The sequence below is a fragment of the Gossypium hirsutum genome, chromosome A10, assembly GCF_007990345.1.
Source record: "Gossypium hirsutum isolate 1008001.06 chromosome A10, Gossypium_hirsutum_v2.1, whole genome shotgun sequence".
NCBI lineage: Eukaryota > Viridiplantae > Streptophyta > Magnoliopsida > Malvales > Malvaceae > Gossypium > Gossypium hirsutum.
The window spans coordinates 22531487-22554570 of record NC_053433.1 but is presented as its reverse complement, the minus strand read 5'-3'; the positions used below and the strand labels follow the sequence as shown (position 1 = coordinate 22554570).

Genomic DNA, 23084 nt, shown 5'->3' with positions numbered 1-23084 from the left:
GTATAGATAATCCTCAAGATTTTGAAGGTGACCAAGACAGCGTTTTATCTCCGGATTTGTTAAGAATGATGGAAGAAGAAGAAAAACAAATTCTACCCTATAAGGAATCAGTAGAAGTCGTGATCTTAGAAGAGGGCAGAGAGGTAAAAGTTGGCGCTTGCATTGCCAAGGAAACAAGGCGAGACCTTGTTAAGTTGCTTCAAGAATTTAAGGATGTCTTCGCATGGTCCTACCAAGATATGCCAGGTTTAAGTACTGATATTGTGGTGCACCGATTGCCTATAAAGGAAGAATGCAAACCAGTCCAACAAAAGCTTCGAAGGATGAGGCCTGATGTCTTGCTAAAAATAAAGGAAGAAGTCAAGAAGCAATTCGATGCTGGTTTCTTACAGGTGGTCAAATACTCAGAATGGGTAGCCAATATAGTCCCTGTTCCTAAGAAAGATGGGAAGGTGCGAATGTGTGTGGACGACAGAGACTTGAACAAAGCCAGCCCAAAAGATAATTTCCCACTGCCTCATATCGATACCTTGGTAGACAACACGGCCGGATACTCACTGTTCTCTTTCATGGATGGTTTCTCCGGGTACAACCAAATTAAGATGCTTTCTGAAGACAAGGAAAAGACCACATTCATAACGATATGGGGGACGTTTTGTTATAAAGTGATGCCTTTTGGATTGAAAAATGCGGGAGCAACGTATCAGAGAGCCATGGTAGCATTATTCCATGATATGATGCATAAAGAGATAGAAGTTTATGTTGATGACATGATCGCAAAATCCAGAACAGAAAGGGAACACGTGCAAGTTCTGAGAAAACTGTTTCTGAGGTTAAGGAAGTTCCAGCTAAAACTTAACCCAGCCAAGTGTACTTTCGGGGCTAGATCAGGAAAACTGCTAGGATTCTTAGTCAGCGAAAAGGGAATTGAAATTGACCCAGACAAAGTTAAGGCCATACAAGAATTACCTCCGCCAAGTACTCAAAAAGAAGTTCGGGGTTTCCTAGGAAGACTGAATTACATCGCTCGATTCATTTCACAATTAACTGAGAAATGTGACCCCATATTCCGCCTTCTTAGGAAACACAATCCAGGTGTATGGGATGAGGAGTGCCAGGAAACTTTCGAAAGAGTTAAACATTACTTGTCCAACGCCCCAGTACTGATGCCACCTTGCCCTGACAAACCACTAATACTATACTTGGCAGTATTGGAGAATTCCATGGGGTGCGTGCTCGGCCAACATGATGAGTCAGGACGAAAAGAAAGAGCGATCTATTATCTCAGTAAGAAGTTCACTGAATGCGAAACGAGATATTCGCCAATTGAAAAATTATGTTGCGCATTGGTTTGGACTACTCGGAGATTGAGACAATACATGTTGTACCATACGACTTGGTTAATCTCAAAGTTAGACCCTCTGAAATACATGATGGAGTCAACTGTTCTAAACGGAAGGATGGCCCGATGGCAAATTCTACTATCTGAATTCGACATAACCTATGTGAATCAAAAGGCTGTAAAAGGAAGCGCGATAGCAGATTTTCTAGCAAGTAGAGCCCTGGACGATTATGAGCCTTTGAACTTTGACTTCCCAAATGAGGATCTGATGTATGTGGCAACTACTGAAGCGGGCACACAAGAAGGCAATACTTGGAAATTAAATTTTGACGGAGCCTCAAATGCCATGGGCAACGGGATTGGGGCAGTCTTGGTATCTCCAAACGGTGATCATTATCCTTTCACCAGTAAACTAGATTTTGATTGCACAAATAACATGGCAGAATATGAAGCATGTATCATGGGAATCCGCGCGGCTATGGAACGCAAAATCAAGGTACTTGAGGTATATGGGGATTCGGCATTGGTAATTTATCAGCTCAAAGGCGAATGGGAAACAAGAGACCCTAAATTGATTAGTTACCGAAGGATAGTCCTAGAATTGATTGAGGAGTTTGACGACATCACTTTTTGTTATCTCCCACGAGACGAGAATCAGATGGCCGACGCTTTAGCTACATTGGCTTCCATGATCAAAGTAAATAGACCAGAGGATGTGAAGCCTATCCAAATGAGCATTTATGATGCTCCAGCCCACTGTTGTAATATTGACGAGGAAGAAGAAAAGGACGACAACCCTTGGTATCAGGACATATTGCGATACGTGAAAAATTGTGAATACCCGAACCAAGCAACTGAGAATGACAAGAGAATGTTGAGGAGGCTGGCCAGTGGTTACGTCTTAGATGGGGAAATCCTGTACAAAAGAGGAAAAGATCAGGTGCTGTTAAGATGTGTAGACGCTGTGGAGGCCAAGCAGATCTTGGAAGAAGTCCATGATGGTATTTGTGGAACACACGGTAACGGTTTCACAATGGCCAGACAGATCATGAGATTTGGATATTATTGGTCTACCATGGAAGGAGACTGCATCAAGTATGCTAAGAAGTGCCATAAATGCCAGATTTACGGAGACAAAATTCATGTGCCTCCATCACCTCTTCACGTCATGACTTCCCCATGGCCTTTCTCCATGTGGGGCATGGACGTCATTGGGCCGATATCGCTAAAGGCTTCAAACGGACATCGTTTCATTTTTGTAGTGATTGACTACTTTACCAAGTGGGTAAAGGCTACTTCTTACGCCAACGTCACAAAGACAGCTGTCAGCAAGTTTTTAAAGAAGGAAATCATATGTCGGTATGGAATGCCTGAAAGGATTATATCAGACAACGCATTAAATTTGAATAATAGCACGATAGCAGAGGTTTGTAATCAATTCAAGATCAAGCACCACAACTCATCGCCATATCGTCCGAAGATGAATGGTGCGGTGGAGGCAGCCAATAAAAATATCAAAAAGATTGTGGGGAAAATGACTGAGACCTATAGAGATTGGCACGAGAAGTTGCCATTCGCCCTCTATGCTTATCGAACATCCGTCAGGACTTCTACCGGGGCAACACCATTCTCTTTGGTTTATGGGATGGAGGCAGTGCTACCAATTGAGGTTGAAATTCCCTCTCTCCGAGTTTTTTCAGAACTAAAGTTAGACGAAGCAGAATGGGTCCAAGCCCGATATGATCAGCTGAACTTGATTGAGGAAAGGAGGTTAAGAGCTATCCGTCATGGTCAAATGTACCAGAAACGAATGATGCGAGCTTACAATAAGAAAGTTCGTCCTAGAAACTTCCATGAAGGGGACTTGGTACTGAAGAAGATCCTTCCCATACAAAAGGACTTCAGAGGAAAGTGGATGCCAAACTGGGAGGGACCTTATGTAGTAAAAAAGTCCTTTTCAGGAGGGGCATTAATTTTAACTGGGATGGATGGCAAAAGCTTGCCCAATCCTGTGAATTCGGATTCAGTGAAGAGGTACTTTGCCTAAAAAAAAAAAAAAAAAAAAAAAAGGGGAGAGGCCAAGGCGAAAACCCGCAAAGGGCACCTTGAGACCAAAGGGGCTTTGAATTGAAAACCCAGGAATGGGCAATTCGAATTTTCGATCAAAGTTGAGTAGTTTTGTCTTCTCCGAATTAACAAGAAGGAGAGATGCTACATCTTGGGGCATCAACAAAGTCTTTTAGGATTTCTAAACACAGAGTTTGTGCAGAGGAGCTCATGCTGCGATATCTGGAGCACCTGTTTTTTTTTTATCTTAGCAAAATTTGCTATTTGTTCATTTAGAGCTCTGCTCTCAATAAAATTCCATCTTATTCATTGTGATAAGCTTTTTCATCATATCTCAGCAAAGTTTGCTATCTTGATTGATTTATTCATTTCGAGCTTTGCTCTCAGCAAAATTTTATTTTGTCCATTTTGATAATCTTTCAAGCATTTTTCCTTGAAATAACGATTAATGGATTGACAATACACATGCAGAAGGAGTTCTGCATATTACTCTGAAAGTTTCTAAATAATACGAGGACCTGAAACAGGACTATTGTTTAGAACTAACCAAACCTAAGGGTTGGAAACATTTGAGAAATGATAGTCTAAATAGCGTCTATTTCTTTGGGTTTTCTGTCAAACTGGCTGAACAAGAAGGCATCAGTGATAGAACCTTGATGAACAATGAGGAATGACAACCTAAGCATTAAAAATGGATCATTCTCATGACATTCTACAAATATAATACATACACATCTAGTTAGGAGCATTTGATTCATTCTGATCATGTCATCCTAAACACTAGGCGTAAATAGGTCCTATCTTCCTATATTGGTAGGAAGTGGATCAAAGATACAAATCTTGTCTTCCCATATTGGTGGCGAAGTAGATTGCAGAAAGCAGATCTTGTCTTCCCATATTGGTGGCGAAGTAGATCGAAGGTAGCAGATCCTATCTTCCTATATTGGTAGGAAGTGGATCGAAGATGCAGATCTTGTCTTCCCATATTGGTGGCAAAGTAGATCGAAGAAAGCAGATTTTGTCTTCATGTATTGGCGTGAAGTAGATCGAAGGTAGCAGATCCTATCTTCTTATATTGGTAGGAAGTGGATCGAAGATGCAGATCTTGTCTTCCCATATTGGTGGCAAAGTAGATTGAAGAAAGCAGATCTTGTCTTCATGTATTGGCGTGAAGTAGATCAAAGGTAGCAGATCCTATCTTCCTATATTGGTAGGAAGTGGATCGAAGATGCAGATCTTGTCTTCCCATATTGGTGGCAAAGTAGATCGAAGAAAGCAGATCTTGTCTTCATGTATTGGCGTGAAGTAGATCGAAGGTAGCAGATCCTATCTTCCTATATTGGTAGGAAGTGGATCGAAGATGCAGATCTTGTCTTCCCATATTGGTGGCAAAGTAGATCGAAGAAAGCAGATCTTGTCTTCATGTATTGGCGTGAAGTAGATCGAAGGTAGCAGATCCTATCTTCCTATATTGGTAGGAAGTGGATCGAAGATGCAGATCTTGTCTTCCCATACTGGTGGTGAAGTAGATCGAAAAGAAAACAGATCTTATCTTCGTGTATTGGCGTGAAGTAGATCGAAGATTGCAGATCTTGCCTTCCTGTATTTGGCAGCGAAGCAGATCAAAGATGGCAGATTTTACCTCCCTGACTACAGTGGAGTACATTGAAGCCGATAACTCTATCTCCCTGCATTTGACAGTGGAATAGATTGAAGATCAAATATGGCAGATTTTACCTCCCTGTGACTACAGTGGAGTACATTGAAGCTGATAACTCTATCTCCCTGCATTTGACAGTAGAATAGATCGGAGATTACAGTCTTATCTCCCTAAATAGTAGTGGAGCAGACTAAAAACACAAATCTCATCCCCATGGAGTCGTAGCGGAGTAGATTGAAGCTACAAGGCGTATCTGAAGTTGCAGTAGAGTGGATCGAAGCAACAAGACGTGGCAGGTTGGAATAAGGCTATTTGAAGAAGATGAGCACCAAAAAGTCAAGACTCGGCAAGACCGGGCAAAATTGGCCCTTTTGATGTCTTTGCTCTATTCTCGTTACACGAAAATGAGCAAAGAGGGGCAGCTGTATGAGCCCATTTTGCCCGGGCCCAGTGCAAAACAAAAACAAAATAAAAATAATAAACCCAAAAGTAACAGCCCATTTACAAACCCAAACTCTGACCCAAAATTCAAACCCAAACAAATCAAAATCCTAAAGCCCAAATGGCCCAAAATCTAAAACATTTTTCAGCAAAATTCAGCAGCAAACCCTAGCTGGCCGCCGCATGCCTCGCGTGGCCTCCTCGTCTGCCACGCCCAGCTCTCCATGCCACCATGTCGGCCACCTGCTCCTCCTCCACTACCAGCACCTCCATACCCTGCAAGATCAAGACAAAAAACAGGATAGAATAATAGAAAAAGGATGTAAAATGGGTTATAAAACCCGAAATGAAAAACGGAAACAAAGGGGTTTTTTCTTTGGGGTTCTTCTTCTTTTTTTTGTTTGTTTTTTTTCGGCATTTGAATACAAAAAAACAGAAGTTAGAGTTTTAAAAAAAATACATAGATCTCTGAGATAGCAAGCATTCGGAAAAAAGGAAAGGCAAACGAAAAAGGTTACTTTTTTTTCGATTTCTATATACATATCTATACATTTTTGAAGTTAATATAAACCTAAAATCTATATATATTAAGACCAAGAACAAATAACAAAAAAAAATAAAAAAAAATATTTTTTTACCTTTTCCGGCCACCGCGTGCGGTGGCCGGCGCCGGCGCCGGCGTGCCTCCGGTGGCCGTCCGGTGACCGGCCCCTGGCCGGATTCCCCTCCCTTCTCTCTCCCTTCTCTCTTCTCTCTCTCTTTTTTTTTCTTTCCCTCTCCCCAAATGATTTTTTTTGGTTAGTTTAGGCCTTATATAGCCCTCCAAAACGACGTCGTTTTGGGGGCTACACTTAAGCCCCAAAACGACGTCGTTTTGGCCATGCCCGACCCATCCGACCCGACCCGCTAGAGGATCCGCGTGTTTTCATTTGAATGGGATATTTATGCGCGCAGTCCTTCCGCTTTTCTGATGGTTCACAATTAAGTTTTTTATGGTTTTCAATTTGGCCCTATAATTTCTCGCGCTTTTCGATTTAGTCCCCGCCAATGTGCTCCGTTTTAAAGGAAAGGAATAATTGTTGTTTCGGTCCCCCAACGTTTCACGCGCGTACAATTAAGTCCCTTTTCTTTGTTTTCATTTCAAATTGGCCCCACAACTTTGTTTTTAATTCAATTTTAGTCCTTTTTTTTGTTGATTTTATATCTTTATTAAATATCCTTGTTATTTTTATATTACCATTATTATTATTATGTATTAGTATATATTTTTATTATGTACGGGTATACCTATATATATTCTCATATTTAATATTTTTATTTCACTTTATTTTAATATTTTATTAATGTTATGTTTGTTTCTTTTATATTCCAATGTTATCATTATTATTATTCTTATTATTTTAGTAGTTTATGCTTTGTTATATATTTATATATTTATAATACGTATATATACTTGATATATTTGTATATACCTCGGTAATATTATTACTAGTTTTCAATATACGCATATATTACCTAAATATTTTAGTATTATGTAAATATTTTAACATTATATTATATATGTATTTATATATTACGTATGTACATATACCTTTTAATAATATATTTTGTATTACGTAAATATTATTTTAAATACTGTATTGTATATATATATATATGTCCTTAGTACCACGTTACATATATATTGTGTATATACTTGTTTTCTTACCCTTATTATATTCATTGTTAATACATTTATTTTTTTATACATGTATACGTACCCTTTTTTATATAATATTATTTTTTACTCATATATGTATATATTTATCTATGTTTTCATATTCTATAATATATATATATTTCTTATTTTATGGCTTAAAATTATATATGCATATACATTTTTACAAAATTGTATTTATTGTCATCATTGTTACTTGGTGTTTGTTTATTTATTCGTGTACACTTGTGCTTTTTTTTTAAATGTTAGTTCTATTTATTTATTTGTATGCTTTGTTTATGTAATCGCCTCGTCATTTCATTTTGCCTATTGCATTGTTGTTACTCACTTTACTTTGCTCACCTTGTCGTATTCGTTATTGTTTTGTCCAGCATTGACACTAAACACCAAGAGGAAAATTTTTCTAAATAAGGCAATATTTCGCGTTTGGAAACTCGAGAAAACGTGCCCTAACGTGCTGGGTTTCGATTTCTCGTTTGACTAAATAGCCAAATATCCTCTTAAAGCTTCAAAGTATGGTTTCATTAAACTATAAGGTGATCTTGGTTTCGATGGTTTAGAGTATCGTGTCCTAACGTGCTGGATGTGATATTCCTCCGGAACAAGAGAATCTTGTGTTTCAATTCACGATATCAGATTTTCTTTTAAGAATCGTATTTTTTTAAAACTCTTCAAATTTTTAATTTTCGACACTAAGACACTAATTAATCAACTAGGTACCAATTTTGGGCGTATCGAGGGTGCTAATCCTTCCTCGTGCGTAACCGGCTCCTGAACTCATTTTTCTGGATTTCGTAGACCAAAATCGTTGTTTTAATAAAATTAAATCATTTATTAAAAACAACCACTTTTTTGAGGTGACCCGATCACACCTCGTCAAAAAAGGATTGGTGGCGACTCCCGTTTTCATTCTTTTTTTTTAAAATCCAAGTCGACCCCGTTTTCATTCAAAAAAATGGTGTCAACAGTCAACAACTAGTTTAATTTAAATTTAGAATTAATTAAACAAGATAGAGTGTACATTTCAAGGGAATTTTAATGAAATTTTCACTCCAATGGCTCGTTCACTTACTAAGGACATGCATAATAAAAAATAATCAACATGATAAACATTACATGTGTCACACCCCGAATTTAGGCTTGGAGGAATTAAGGTTTGCAAGTGATGGTAGACTTCTATGTTTTCTTTTGTATTTGAGAGATAATGATGAGCCTAATGGTTCACTAGTTAAGCATAAGTTTTTCTTTAGGTTTCAGGTTCAATTCCTCGTATGCGCTAAGAGGGAATTGTTTTATTTTTGTTTTTGGTTTCAATTCTCAAAATTTTGATAGGTTAAAGTTTTATTAAAATCTTATTTTATTGTATTTTGTTTTTGTTTTAATTTTTGAAAATGGGAAATTCCCAAAATTCTCTCATGTTCCTCACTCCCTCTCTCTCGTCAATCTTCCTCTTTTCCAAAAAAAAATTCAGATTTTGGTTTTCTTTCTCTTTGTCTATCATTTTTCCTCACCCTCTTTGTGGTTTCAATATAATTGTTAATTGCTGCTCTTTAAATTTGTTCTTTGTTCAGTCAAGTGTTGAATTGGATAAATGTAAGTGTTGTTGTTGTGGGTTTTACATTAGTTCTTCGATTCTTCTATGATTGGTTTCAATCAAAATACTTATAGATTCTTGTGTGCTCTCGCATTAAGTCTTAGATCGTTAAATTGGGGCACATTAGTCGGTTGTTGGTGCTTTGAAGTCACTTTTCTAGGTGTGTTTCTTAAACTTATGTAATTTAGGGGTCGATTTGGTGTTGAAATTTGTTAATTATAGTACTTTTGGAGTGGTCTATGGACCACAAAGGCATGTGCCACACATGGGCGATCCACACGGCCATATGTTGTTTAAAAATTAGGTTATTTTGGTGTCACGTGGCTTGGGGTCGATCACACGGCCTAGCTACACGACCGTATCTCCCCTGTGTCTTGCAAGTTAGTGAGTTACATAGCCTGCTCATACGACCGTGTATCTTAGTCACACAGGTATGTTCCTTGGCCACAAGGGTGTGTGCCTTAGCTACGCAAGCGTGTCTCTTCTGCTACTGAATTTGACAGTGAGTTACACGGCCGTGTACCCCAATCACATGGGCATGTCCCTCTGTCAGATGGTTGTGTACCTCTGTAACACAGTCTAGACCCTCCTAACGTCCTGGCCACGTGGCCATATGGTTCTGTTTTTGCAATTTTCCCACAGTGTTTACTAAGTGATTCGTTTTGGTCCCTGAGTGTTCTTTCGCACGTTCAAGCCTCTGTAGGATTGTTTGAGACACCAATGCTGGTTGCGATAGGTCTACGAAAGGCAGATTATTGTTAGAATAATTATATATATATGTGATTCCAATATATGATTTCAGACTACTTATTTAAGTTAAATATATGTTATTATGTATAATATTCTGATATATGGAAATGTTTGGTTATGGTGATTAAAAATTTTACTTTTTGTGGATTCTGTTATTTTATAATTGAATGTGAGAAAAAATGATATGATATACGTATTTTTTCTGTGAGTTTTGCATGAGCATTTGCATATATGATTAGGATACAATTATGAAAAGAAGGGATATTGATTTAGCAGTTTTAACTGCATTACTAAATTTTAACGGCAAACCCGCAATAATATTAGCAGCTTGACTGCTTAATAAATCAAGTGGGAAATGACTATATTAAGGTGTGTTGGGTTGGATGGGTCCACCATAACCCAAATATTGGTGTGTAGAGGTTGGAAAGGGCCTACTATGCCATTATTGGTGTGTGTTGGGTTACGAAGTTGGTGTGTAGAGGTTGGATAGGTGAGGATTTGAAATTCTGCATTTGTTTAAGTTTTGTGCCTCTGTTTATTGTTAATGTAACTCAATGTGTTAACCAGATATGGAATCTGATATTTGGAGCTGGTTATTTTGTGTTTGAGTAACCTCACATGAATACGTTTTATATATTCATTATGTGATATTAGTATGATTCACTCATCTGATAGGATATTTGTTAGTGATTGTTCAATTCTGCTTAATTATATTTGTTTAGACTCACACTGAGCTTTCATAGCTCACTCCTCTAGTTTTCCTCCTTTCATGTAATTGGCAAAATTAGGAGATAGACTCTGCCAACTGGAGGTCTCGAAGTTTTCATTTTGGTTTGGTTTAATAAGTTTCTCCAAAGATTCAACAAATTTATTCCCAATTGGTTTGTAAGTAAGATTATAAAAACTGTGGTATGAGTTTTGATTTTGGAGTCGTAAATTCGTAGGATTTTGGTTTTAAATTATTACTGTTATTTCATGCATGATTTTTTCCAACTGCACTATTATTCATTCGTTAACAATAGTTCAGTTTTCAAGTGTTAATTAATGGATTTCAAGAAAAAGAAAAATATCATTTTTTTCGTCGCCATTCAGTTTTGTTGAAATTTCGATTATTTACAAATTTATAATCCGTTTTGATTGAAAAATTAATTTGTAAGATGTGAATTTGGCCTTAAACTAATTATAAGCGATAAATGAGTTTAAATTCTGCAAAGTTAAAATAAAAATTAAATTAGAGATAGAGAGAGAGAGAGAGAGAGAGAGAGAGAGGGAGAGAGGGAGAGAGAGAGAGAGAGAGAGAGAGAGTGTGTGTGTGTGTGAAAACAACGGTGGTGATGAGATTAGATATTATAGCAATATTGTCGTGTGAGACAAAAAGTAAGCTAAACACACCGCACCACACTCCACCGCCCATCCAAACCTACCCTTAGCCAATTGGCCTTGTTGGTTAAGCTAAAGTAAGCCTAATTATTATCTCACGGTGATGTGATGCTTATATCAATTAATAATATCACATGAGAATTATGTGATCGTTATTTAATAAGGTAACTCTAGTATTGACTTGTATGGAGCAATGGTTAAGGTTTTTGTTAGACACCAATTTGACACGGATTCAAACCGTGTGACCACATTCCCTACCTAATATTGTATAAAAAATTACCCAACATAAATAATAAACTAACCTAAATAAAAACATGTAGTACGAAAAATATTTATCTATTTAGTTTTGGCCCAAAAATAATACTTAGGCTAATCCATGTATCTTTTTTCTTATCGTCCTCGTGCATGGCTTCATGAGGTTCAAGATTCGGCCCAATTTGGCCATCAATGAAGGCTTGCATGAATCCTTGTAAAATGGTCCTTATTTATTCATGTTTGAGGTGGGTTATATTTTTATTCGCTCCTTTTTTTTATTGGCCTGTTAATTGTATAATCCATGAATACTTCTTTTTTCTCCTTAAAATTTTATTCAAAAGATGCTGCTCTACAGTTATACATGCTTTTGGAATTTGTCAAATCGTTTTTAGTTGACGCAAGAGGGATGGGACTTCATCTCTTTATGGGCCTCATTCAATTTACTTCAACTTTACACTTTTCTTTTTTAAATTTGTATCTAACCTTATCATATCTTATCTTTTATTTCAATATACTAAGTGTTATCTTTTTTATAAGGTAGTAAAAATAATTAATTATATAATCAATATATGATAAATAACATGAATTTTTTTTGTATTTTAAATGTTCAATTATTTTTAATTCAATTATTTTATGTTATTTTAATGTTTTAAATTTAACATAAATAATTTCTTTTATTTACGGTTTTTAAGACTTTTGCTTTCTTCTTCAATATTCATTCATTAAGCATAGCTCAAAACACAATTTTTTAATATGGATTTCCTCTAATACTAATGATATTTTTGTGGAAGTGAGGGCATTGTGAAGACCAGTCCATACTTTAAGCATACGGTCCCTCTTGAATCATTCATGCTATTAACAATCAAAGTAATCTCAACCCTTATAAAAAGTAAAATTTGAGCATATTGTTTAATAAAACAAAGGAAACTCCAAATAAATGTAATCATACTGCCATTAAATTTCATGTCTGTAATAACTCGTTTTTAGTCAAATCAGAATAGTAGTTTTGGGACCACAAATTTGAGGTCAAAATAATTATTTTATTATTAAATTGAGGTCTATAGCATGATAGAATGATTTTGTGAAAATTTCGTTAAGAAATTTTATCGTTTGAATGCTTAATTTAATAAAAAGGACTAAATCACGTAAAGTGCAAAACCTGAGTTCTTTTAGCTAAAGGTGTTTAATAGCTATAAAACCTTAAAGTGAAGGTCCTTATGTGGTAATTAGTCCTTTAATTAGATAGTGGATGATATTGTCTTGGCATTATGGAAATTTTGATTAAGTTTTAAGGTTAATTAAGTAAATTAGCAATTAAGGTTAATTAAAATAAAACAAAAATGATCAACATCTTCCATTATGTATTTTCCAACCAAAATTAACATGAGAAGAAGTCATTTTTAGGGTTCTTCAGTCGTCTATCTTCAATTCTTTCAATTAGGTATGATTTTCATCCCGTTTTTAATGATTTCTATGTTTTTGAGATCGTTGCAGCTTAATCTAGCTAGCCCAGCGACTAATTTGCACAATTTTTAAAGGTTTAGAGTTTTTCCATTGATGAATACACATGTATTTTTATGTTTGTTGATAGAAAAATGTATGCTTGTTGTTAGATAAACAACATTTGTAAAGTGATTTTTGGTAAAATTATCAATTAGGGATTAAATTTAGAATTATGGAAATTTTGTGGTATAAATGTGCAATAAATGAAAAATATGGGTTGCTTTGGTAATAAGAGAAATTCGGCTAGCATGTGTAGAGATTTAATTGCATGAATTTGTATTTTTATGAGCTAAGGACTAAATTGTAAAGATGTTGAAATATTAGGGGAAAAATTGTAAAGTTGCCTTAATATACATTTTGGGCTAAATTGAATAGAATGATAATTGAATAAGTTAATTTTGGTTACATATAGATCAAGAAAAGTGAAGTTCGGATATAGATCAATAAAGAATAAAGTTTTAGACTAGTCGATCCATTTCATTGTTTTTGCAATCGAGGTAAGTTTGTATGTTAATAAGAATTATTATAATTATGCTTTAAATACTCTAATATTGAATTAATTGTGTATATGACCTTACGGATATGTTCGACGAAGATTCGGTAATGTGAAATCCCGGTTGAACTTTAGGAATAGATTAGGATACAAATGACATGTCATTAGGGGTTATGTGATTTGGGTGTTGGTCCATACATCCTACAGGTGGCTGAGTTATCTGGCATGTGTTTCGGACTCTCGTCAGCTTGTGTGAGTAGTATTGTGTAGCTACGTCATGACCATCAGCTTGTGTGAGCAGACCCGTTGATAGCTCGAGAGTGAGCATTATATGATATATGAGATTGATATAGTGTAACACCCCTATCCCGTGACCGTCGCCGGAATAGGTAAGGGGCATTACCGGGCTTGTAACTCATGTCAGAACCGTAAAATTTTGAACTTTTTCTTGAAATAAAGGTCATTCATTTAGATAAGTACTAAGCACGGCCAGGGATAAAATTTAAACTTCTCTAAGTAAACATTCAAAAGATGCCGTTTTCGCATGGCTTATATACATTAACCAAAATATTCTTCCGCCACTAGTCTATTTTATACATGCCATAAGATAATCCAAAACATAGCAGTACCAAACAGTGGATAGTGATAGTGTGACTAGTTGCTGACGATCCCCGAGCTTGTAGCTTCGCAATGAGATCTATAAAACAGAGAAAACAAAGTAAACGGAGTAAGCATTACAATGCTTAGCAAGTTTTAAGCAGTGTCAACAGATAACAATCAAATTAGAACATAGTTGTTCGTATTTTTATTTCACTCTTCCTTCGGGCATACCATCCCTTTACCGAATATGCACATCTCATCATATACAATAGGCAGATAAACTTTCACATAAAAGTGAGCTCATGTGACATAGATATATTGTATGATTTCACATAACCTCTCACACTGATCCGATGTCACATAATCATAGGAATCGTCTCATAGATTGCTCTCGTATGCATCACATAGCTACCTTATGATTTAGTTCAAATCAAGCTCACATATAAACTTGGAGTACATACTTGTTTAACCTTTCGCATTGAATATATTTATAAGCAATTCTTATCATGAAATCTTATAGCTTTAACCTCTACTCGGATTCTCGGTGAGACCTTTAGCTCAGACGAAATCTCCACATGAAATTATTGGGTCTTACCCGGACAAAATCTCCACACGTAGTCATCGGGTCTTTAGAGCTCGGATATAGTACGAGCATGAAGCCTACGGACATTAATCAGTGATAATATTCTCGCATAAAGCCTGCGGGGTTTTAACCCGGATATAGTACTGACACAAATGCCCTTCGGGACTTATCACATTTATACACTTTCACATCCATCACGTTGGCCACTCGGCCCTATCACATATATACACTTTCACATTCATCACATTGGCCATTCGGCCTTATCACATATATACACTTTCACATTCATCACATCGGCCATTAGGCCTTATCACATATATACACTTTCACATTCATCACATCGGCCATTAGGCCTTATCACATATAGACACTTTCACATTCATCACATTGGCCATTAGGCCTTAACACATATATACACTTTCACATTCACCACATCGGCCATTAGGCCTTATCACATATATACACTTTCACATTCACCACATCGGCCATTAGGCCTTATCACACATATACACTTTCACATTCATCACATCGGCCATTAGGCCTTATCACACATATACACTTTCACATTCATCACATCGGCCATTAGGCCTTATCACATATATACACTTTCACATTCACCACATCGGCTATTAGGCCTTATCACATATATACACTTTCACATTTATTCAAATATACTTCACATACCACATATACTATCATGTACAGACTTGGTCTTGGCCGAATCTACATCCATCACTTTCCAATGAATAATTCAATTTTACGCCATACTATCATTTCATATTCGAATACTCATAAACTTACAATATCACGATTTAGAATTCAAGTATGGGTTTAATCAATAGCTTATGAGCAACTAAAACAAGTTTATCAAGGTTCACAACATAATCTCAAATTCAGCACAAGCTGTTTTTCCTGAGCAATCGTCACTAAATTATTTATAACTGGAGCTACAAAACTCCAAATCACTTTCCGTTAATTTTTCTTGAATATAGACTCGTATATCTTCCATCCATAAAATTTCCAGAATTTTAGGTTTGGCCAATCAATACCAGATTTTTCTTAAAGTTTCCCCTGTTTCACTGTTTGACTAATCTGACCACTCTTCACTACGAATCAAATTTCTCATTTTACAGAATTCAAAATGTGTTGTATTTGATTTCATTTGAAACTAGACTCATTAAGGAGTCTAATCATATAAATTTTATCTTATAACCATTTTTTTACAATTTATAATGATTTTCTAAAAACCGAACAGGGGATTTCGGAGTCATTCTGACACCGTCTCACACAACTTTAAATATCTCATTATCGGAAATTCCTTTGCTTACACGGTTTCTTTTATAAGAAACTAGACTCATTAAGCTTTAATTTCATGTCTCATTCAGCCTCTAATTCAAGTCCATAAATTTATGGTGATTTTCTAAAGTCACGTTACTGCTGCTGTCCGAAGCAGACTATTTCAAATTACCCTTAAATTCCCAAGCTCAAACACTTAAGAACTTACCATTTGAGCTTAGAACATATCATGGCCACATCATATCTTATTAAATCAACTCATCATGTCCTATTATAATTGAATTTACTCAACGTTTAAACACTTAAAACTTACCTCGGATGTGGTCGAACAATTTCGGCGGCTATTCGATCACTTTTTCCCTTCCCTTATCCAACTTTGGTCCTCTAAGCTCTTGAGCTTAATTTAACAAATAAATTGATTTAATCATTTGAGCATCAAAAGAGGAACTCAAGGTACTTAGCCCATATATATATACATTAGACATTAAAGTCACATACATATGAAATCATAAATCAATTCAACATATTAGCCCACACTCTCTTTTAGCCGATTGTCTAAGCCAAGATAAAAGCATCAATATGCTTGCCTCTAACCGAATACATGCAACACCAATCTTCTTCCTATGGCCGAATATGCATATCTATGTTGAGGCCGATTATATGCTTAATACTTCCTACAAGTATAGTTACTTGTATTGCTTATATATCATTTTGTTTCAAGTTCAAAACTCGGCTAATACGCATATATACACTAGTAATCAAATACTAACATTTTGCACTTCACCTTACTACCATTTCACATCTACTTTCTACCATGGCCGAATGCATCAAGACACCATACCATTCAATTTTGGTCATGGGTTACACAAGGAACTTAATGTCTAACTCAAAAATGCCAAAAAGAAAATCCAAGAGTCATCAATCACCATCACATGTATCATTACAAAGCTTCACACTTAGCATGCAAATGACATCAACACAAATCCACCTTAGCCGAAACTTGACTCATCTTCATGCCTCATCACCACAACATCAAACATCAACCAAGAAGACAACACCCGTGGCCGAATATCATCTCCATCTCATAGCAAAGATTTAAACCATGGGCTAGGTAGAACTCAAACTAACAACTAAAAACATGCATGAATCTCATGGACAACATCAAACATACCTTAGTCTAGCAACCCACCATAGCCGATTTTCTCAAAGCTCTTCCCCCTTCTTCTCTTTCTCCCATTCGGCCAAGAACAACATGAGAACTTCTTTCTTTTTCTTTCTTTTTCAATTCACGGCAATGGGGGGGGGCAACCACACACATTTTTTTTGTCATCATTTACCTTCCCATTATTATTTTATTGCCCATACTCCTTATTTTATTTTTTTCTGACATAAACCATTATCACAACATGTTTTATGACATGTTTTGCCCATCACCCTTTGTCATGGCCGGCCACTAGTACTTAAATGGGGGGAAATTGACATGCAAGTCCACCCCTTTGATTACATGCACTATTAGGCCACTTGCATTTGCCTAGCACATTTCTAAATTTTCTCACATAAGTCCTATCAACTAAATTCACATGCAATTAACTAAATCGAAGCTTAAAACTTTCACACATTTATATTCACATATTTTAGGCAATAATTATCACATTCAAATAATTTGGTGACTCGGTTTAGCGGTCCCAAAACCGCTTTCCGACTAGGGTCACTTTAAGGCTGTCACATATAGCTTTAGCTATTTATTAGCACTTAAGGTGCGATATTCCTGAGTATCCGATAGTATTTCAAATGGTTCAACGGGTATATCAAAGATATGAAACGGTGAGAAATAGATACGTGTTAGTACAAGTATGTACGGAAACTATATGAGCATTGAACCTATGAAATTTGTGAGTTCATGATTACTTATGTGATTGAATATATGTTAACCTTATAATTTAATGATTTTGTAGTATATTATGTTCATACTACTTGATTTGTGAATGAATGGTGAGCTTTATTTATTAACTATACGAGCTTCCTAAGTTTTATAGCTTACTTTGTTTGCTTTTCCGTGTTTTATAGTGTTATCAAAGCTTGCTCGAGTTTGGGAGTCATCGGAGATCTCATCACACTATCAAGCTATCACTCTAGTACTTTTGGAACTTATGTATTTGGTATATGACATGTATATGAGTTATGGTCATTTTGGTATATGTTAGTAATGGATTTAGCCATTTGAGTTGGCTTGTAAATGATGAATGGTTTGTTATGTATATAGCCATGTGATGTGGCTTACTTTGGCATGTATGTATATATGTGAAAAAGGCCTTTTAATATGTTGTGTATAATTATCATTTATATGCTTGTTGTGAATTGTCATTATTGATGCCAAATGGTTGAAATTTGAAGTTGATATGCTTGTGGTTTTAGGCAAGATAATGCATGTATGAAATTAATCATTTAGGTAAAATTGTGAATGTGAAAATTGGTATGTTTTGCATAGGCAAGTTATAATTTTATGAACATTATAGTTCTTGGTATGGAATTAGCATGAATTAGACTTGATTGAGATTAGTTGAAATGGCTATTTATGCAATGTTATATGCCATTTGGTTTGTGTAGGTGATTGAAGGTTTGGGTGAGAAAAATGGCTTGGCAAATAGCTTATTTTTGTCCACATGGGTAGAGACATGGGCGTGTGTCTCAACTGTGTGTGACACACGGTCAGGTGACACGGTCGTGTGCCCCCTAATGTTTAAATTAGAAATCAAGTCAGTATGCTCCACACGGCCCAGCACACGGGCGTGTGACTTGGCCATGTGGCATAAGTCAGTATACCCTATAGGTTTGGCACGGCTTAGGACACAGCCTGGTACACTAGCATGTGTGGCCATTTCAAAGGGCACACGGGCTAGTCATATGGGCGTGTGGTTGGTTGTGTGACCCAGGTCAGGAGTTATATAGGGTCGGACATAGGTTGGGACACAACCATGTGATCCCATTTCGAATGTCCACACGACCTATGACACGGGCGTTTGTCCCTTGTATTTTGTGAAATTTTCTAAGTGTTCAAAAAATTTCTTGAGATATCAGTTTAGTCCTGAACCACTTCTAAAACATGTTTTGGGCCTCGTAGGCTCGTATTAGGGACATTATGAATGTTTGTGAATGTTTTATATTTGGAATTGGAAAATGTATGTGAAATGTATGATTGATTATGAAATAAGTCTGGTAATACTCTGTAACCCTATTCCGGTGACGGATACGAGTTAAGGGTGTTACAATGTCATATACTGCATGTCGGTCATACATTAGCTATTTCTCTCCACTCATAAAAAAAGTAATATTGTTAGTGTTTTGAGATAATTTGTATAACATTTGACAAGTTTAGGTAAAAACTAGGAAATCGTACCAAGTTTAGTGATAAGTGCTAAAAGTAACATATTTTAACTTCATTCTTAATGCATTTTTGGGTGATTATTCAATGTTAATGGTGAATTTTATACTTTTAATCCTTTAAATTCATGTTTTTATGCTTAATAGAGCATTTGGTAGAAAAAGGCACGAAAATTAGAGCAAGTTAGAAGAGCCACATAGGCTGACCTATTACACACAGCCAAGTGACCCACACGGCCTTGTGGTAGGGCATGTTGATCTTGCAAATTTGCATTCTGAACTATGGAAAATCGTGATTTTTAAGTTTTTCGAGCATTCTAAAACGTACAGATGACAAAATAAGAAGATAGGAGAGAGACGCCATAGAATATTCAAGAACATAACTCGAAAAGCACTATTGAAACCGATTCTGAAGTAGATTTCCGTCAAGATTGAAAATTCCCAATTGGTTTCTTAGGAGATTATCATGAGATTTTTATTTTTATTTTTATTTCTTTTGGTTATATTGTATCTTGGATGTTTTTATTTTCAAGCATGAACTAATTTTCTAAATACCTAGGGGAGATAAACCCTATGATGGATTCTGTTGTCTGATTTTTATTTTACGCAATAAATACTTAGTTTTTTTATTCTCAATTATGTGTGCTTAACTATTGGTTTAATATTTCTAAATTATTGATCCATATTTGATGTGCTTAAACTGGAGGTTGAATAGACCCTGTTTAAGATAAGATCTTGCGTAATTTAGTGGAGTTGCATGCAATCTTAGAAATTGGACGACATAAATCTACTCTATTAGAGTTAAATCTAATAGGGGAATCCATAGAACAAGTTAATGCGATAATAGGGGTTTTAATTAGAATGGAATTTCAATTAATCAACCTAGAGTTAGTTGCTCTTATTCTCGAAAGAGATATTAGCATAATTTAGGAATTTCTACGGATCAAGATACTAAGTAAAAAAATTGTGTAATTTAGATTGATAGTGACAGATGAAACCTAGGTGAATTCTTTCCTGGGTATTGTTTCACTTATTGGTTGTTAATTGATTATTGAATTATTTTTTGTTGTGTTCATTCATTAGTTAATTAATTTAATTAATTTTAGTTTTGAAATCAATCACACGAATTATTTGATTAAATAATAGAAATATAATAATTACTAATACTTTTAGTCTTTGTGGGAACAATAGCTTTGCTCACTGTAGCTCTACTATTTCTTGATATGTGCACTTGCCTTAGTCAAATTTTTAGTTAGTTCACAATGCATCAAGTTTTTGGCGTCATTTTCGGGGATTAGAATATTAGGAAAACTTTATTTCCATTAATTTAGTCCTTTTTATTTTTATTTTTATTTTTAGTTTAATTTTTAATTTTTCTTTTGTTTGACTCTTACAGGTTCCCTTGGTTTATGGCTAGAGGCAACCCGTTGTAACTGTTAATTTTTGACAGTGAGATCGAAAAAACTGGTTGTAGAAATCAGAAGGAAGTTAGAGAAAGAAGGTAAGGTTAACAGATTTTAATAGACGTTCAACAGCAAAAAGACATTACTATTGAGATGGATAATAATCCTGGTAATCGGCAACCTTTTGCACCTCCTGCTCCTTAAACTATGTATGACTATGCTAAGCCCACTCTGATTGGGGTTGAACCGAGTATTGTCAAACCGACTATTACTGCAGACAATTTTGAGATTAAGTCGAACACAATTTAGATGGTGCAAAAATATTTTCAGTTTGATAGGTTGCAAGATGATGATCCGGATGCTCATTTAGGTAACTTTTCTGGAGATCTACAACACATTTAAGATTAATGGCGTTACCGATGATGCTATACGCTTACGGTTATTCCCATTCTCTTTGAGGAGCAAAGCAAAACAATGGTTGAATTCACTTCTACGGGGTTTCATCACGATTTGGGCTTAGATGATTGAGAAGTTTCTGTTTATATATTTTCCACCAGCCAAAATAGCTAAGTTGAGGAATGAAATCTTTTCTTTTGCTCAACTCGAGCTTAAGACATTGTATGATACATGGGAGAGATTTAAGGGTCTTTTGAGAAGGTGGCCTCATCATGCGTAACCTTTGTGGCTTCAAGTCCAAACATTTTACAATGATTTGAATCCCTCGACTAGATAGATAATTGATGTAGCAACTGGTGGAACACTGAATAATAATACACCTAAGGTAGCCCAAGATTTTTTAAAGGGATGGCACTGAATAACTATCAGTGGCAAGTTATGAGAATAAAGTCTACTAAGACAGCCGATGTTTTTAATATAGATGCAGTTACTATGTTGGCATGTTAAGTGGAAGCGCCAAGTAAGAAAATTGATGATTTAAGTATGGCTAAGTAGATGAATCCGGTAATGAAATGTGATGCGATTGGAGTGGGGATGATAAACTCAGAATGTTTACCCTTCAGCTATGACATGGAGTATGAGAAATTCGATTTTATGGGTAATAATTGTAGACCCCAAAATAACCCTTATATCAATAATTATAATCCAGGATGGAGGAATTATCTGAATTTCTCTTGGGTAGTCAAAAAAATAAAAGGATACAACCCCTTCGGGCTTTTCAGCAACCTTATCAGCAGGAAAAGAAGCTGAATCTAAAAGAGATGTTAATGAAATTTATTTAAGTGTCAGAAACTAGATTTTAGAACACTAAGATAGCTTTGAGGAATCAGCAAACATCTATTCAGGGATTCGAGAATCAGATTAGTCAGCTTGCTAAATTGGTTTCGGAGAGACAACAAGGCAGTTTATCCAACCCAAAAGAACAAGTCTATGCAACCACTTTATAAAGTAGGAAAGTGTTAGTCGAGCTTGGAAAAAAGCTGAATCTAGAAGTTCTGAAAAATGATAGGGTTGAGGAATGCAAGAAAGAGCATAAGCCAGTATTAGAGAATACAAACCGTCAATTTCATATCTGATAAACGTGAAGAAAGATCGCATGAACGAACTATATGGTAAATTTCTTGAAATTTTTTAAAAATGCATATTAACTTACCTTTTTGTTGAATCCCTTTCGAAAATGCCCAAGTATACAAAATTTCTAAAGGAATCGTTAATAAATAAAAGGGAGTTAGACGAACTGTCCACTGTGGAGCTCAATGAGGAGTGCTCAGACATTTTCCAAAACAAACTATCCACCAAGCTTAAAGATCTAGGGAGTTTTACTATCCCTTATTTTATTGGTAGCTTAAATGTTGAAAAGGTTTTGGCTAATTTGGGTGCTAGTATAAGTCTGATGCCTTATAAAATGTTCAAACAACTTGGTCTTGAGGAACCAAAACCCACTAGGATGAGTATTCAATTAGCTGAAAAATCAATTAAGTATCCTAGGGGCATTATTGAAGATGTACTTGTTAATGCCGATAAATTTATATTCTATATTGATTTTGTTATATTGGACATAGATGAGGATATTGAGGTACCCATGATCTTAGGTCGACCTTTTTTAGCCACAGTTAGAATTGTTATTGATATGGATAATAGTGAACTTGTGTTGAGGGTAGGTGATGAAGAGGTTACTCTTCAAGCACGTAATTTTTTGAGAGTTTCTAGTGAACAAGATGATACTCATTATTCTGATAATGTTAGTAATCGAGCGACTCAACATTCTTTGTAGGAAATCACTCATGAAAATGTGTTAGGACCATATCATGTTCAAGGTGATAAAATCAAGGATTAAGTGAAGAACGAATGGTGCAACTTGGTGAATTAAATGAATGGAGACCAAAGGCTTGTGAGAAACCGAGAATGTTCAAAGAAGTAACAAAGCAACACCATGGTGTCCATTTAAAGAGGACAAATCAATTCAAAGTTGGAGACAAAGTGCTGCTAGATAATTTCGATCCACGAATGTTCCTTAAAGAGATTAAATCAGGTAGAATCCATTTGTAGTATAGATCTTTGAGGTAACACACCCTGATTACGACACATTCAAGGTAAACAGTCATCAGCTCAAACTTTATTTTGGTGGTAGTACTAATAACAAGAGAGAGGAGCTCTGGCTCC

General features: G+C 35.7%; 1 long non-coding RNA gene and 1 other non-coding gene across 2 annotated transcripts; both read right to left on the bottom strand.

The window, feature by feature from the left end:
- Nucleotides 1–5544: 5544 nt before the first annotated feature.
- On the bottom strand, nucleotides 5545–6191 carry LOC121208410 (uncharacterized). The gene is made up of 2 exons (XR_005903428.1): nucleotides 6149–6191; nucleotides 5545–5786 (listed from the first exon to the last, which is right to left on the bottom strand). It is a non-coding gene; the product is annotated as an uncharacterized lncRNA (long non-coding RNA).
- Nucleotides 6192–21033: 14842 nt separating this feature from the next.
- LOC121209223 (small nucleolar RNA R71) lies at nucleotides 21034–21139 on the bottom strand. The gene has a single exon (XR_005904340.1). It is a non-coding gene; the product is annotated as a small nucleolar RNA R71 (small nucleolar RNA).
- Between the last annotated feature and the right edge of the window lie 1945 nt (nucleotides 21140–23084).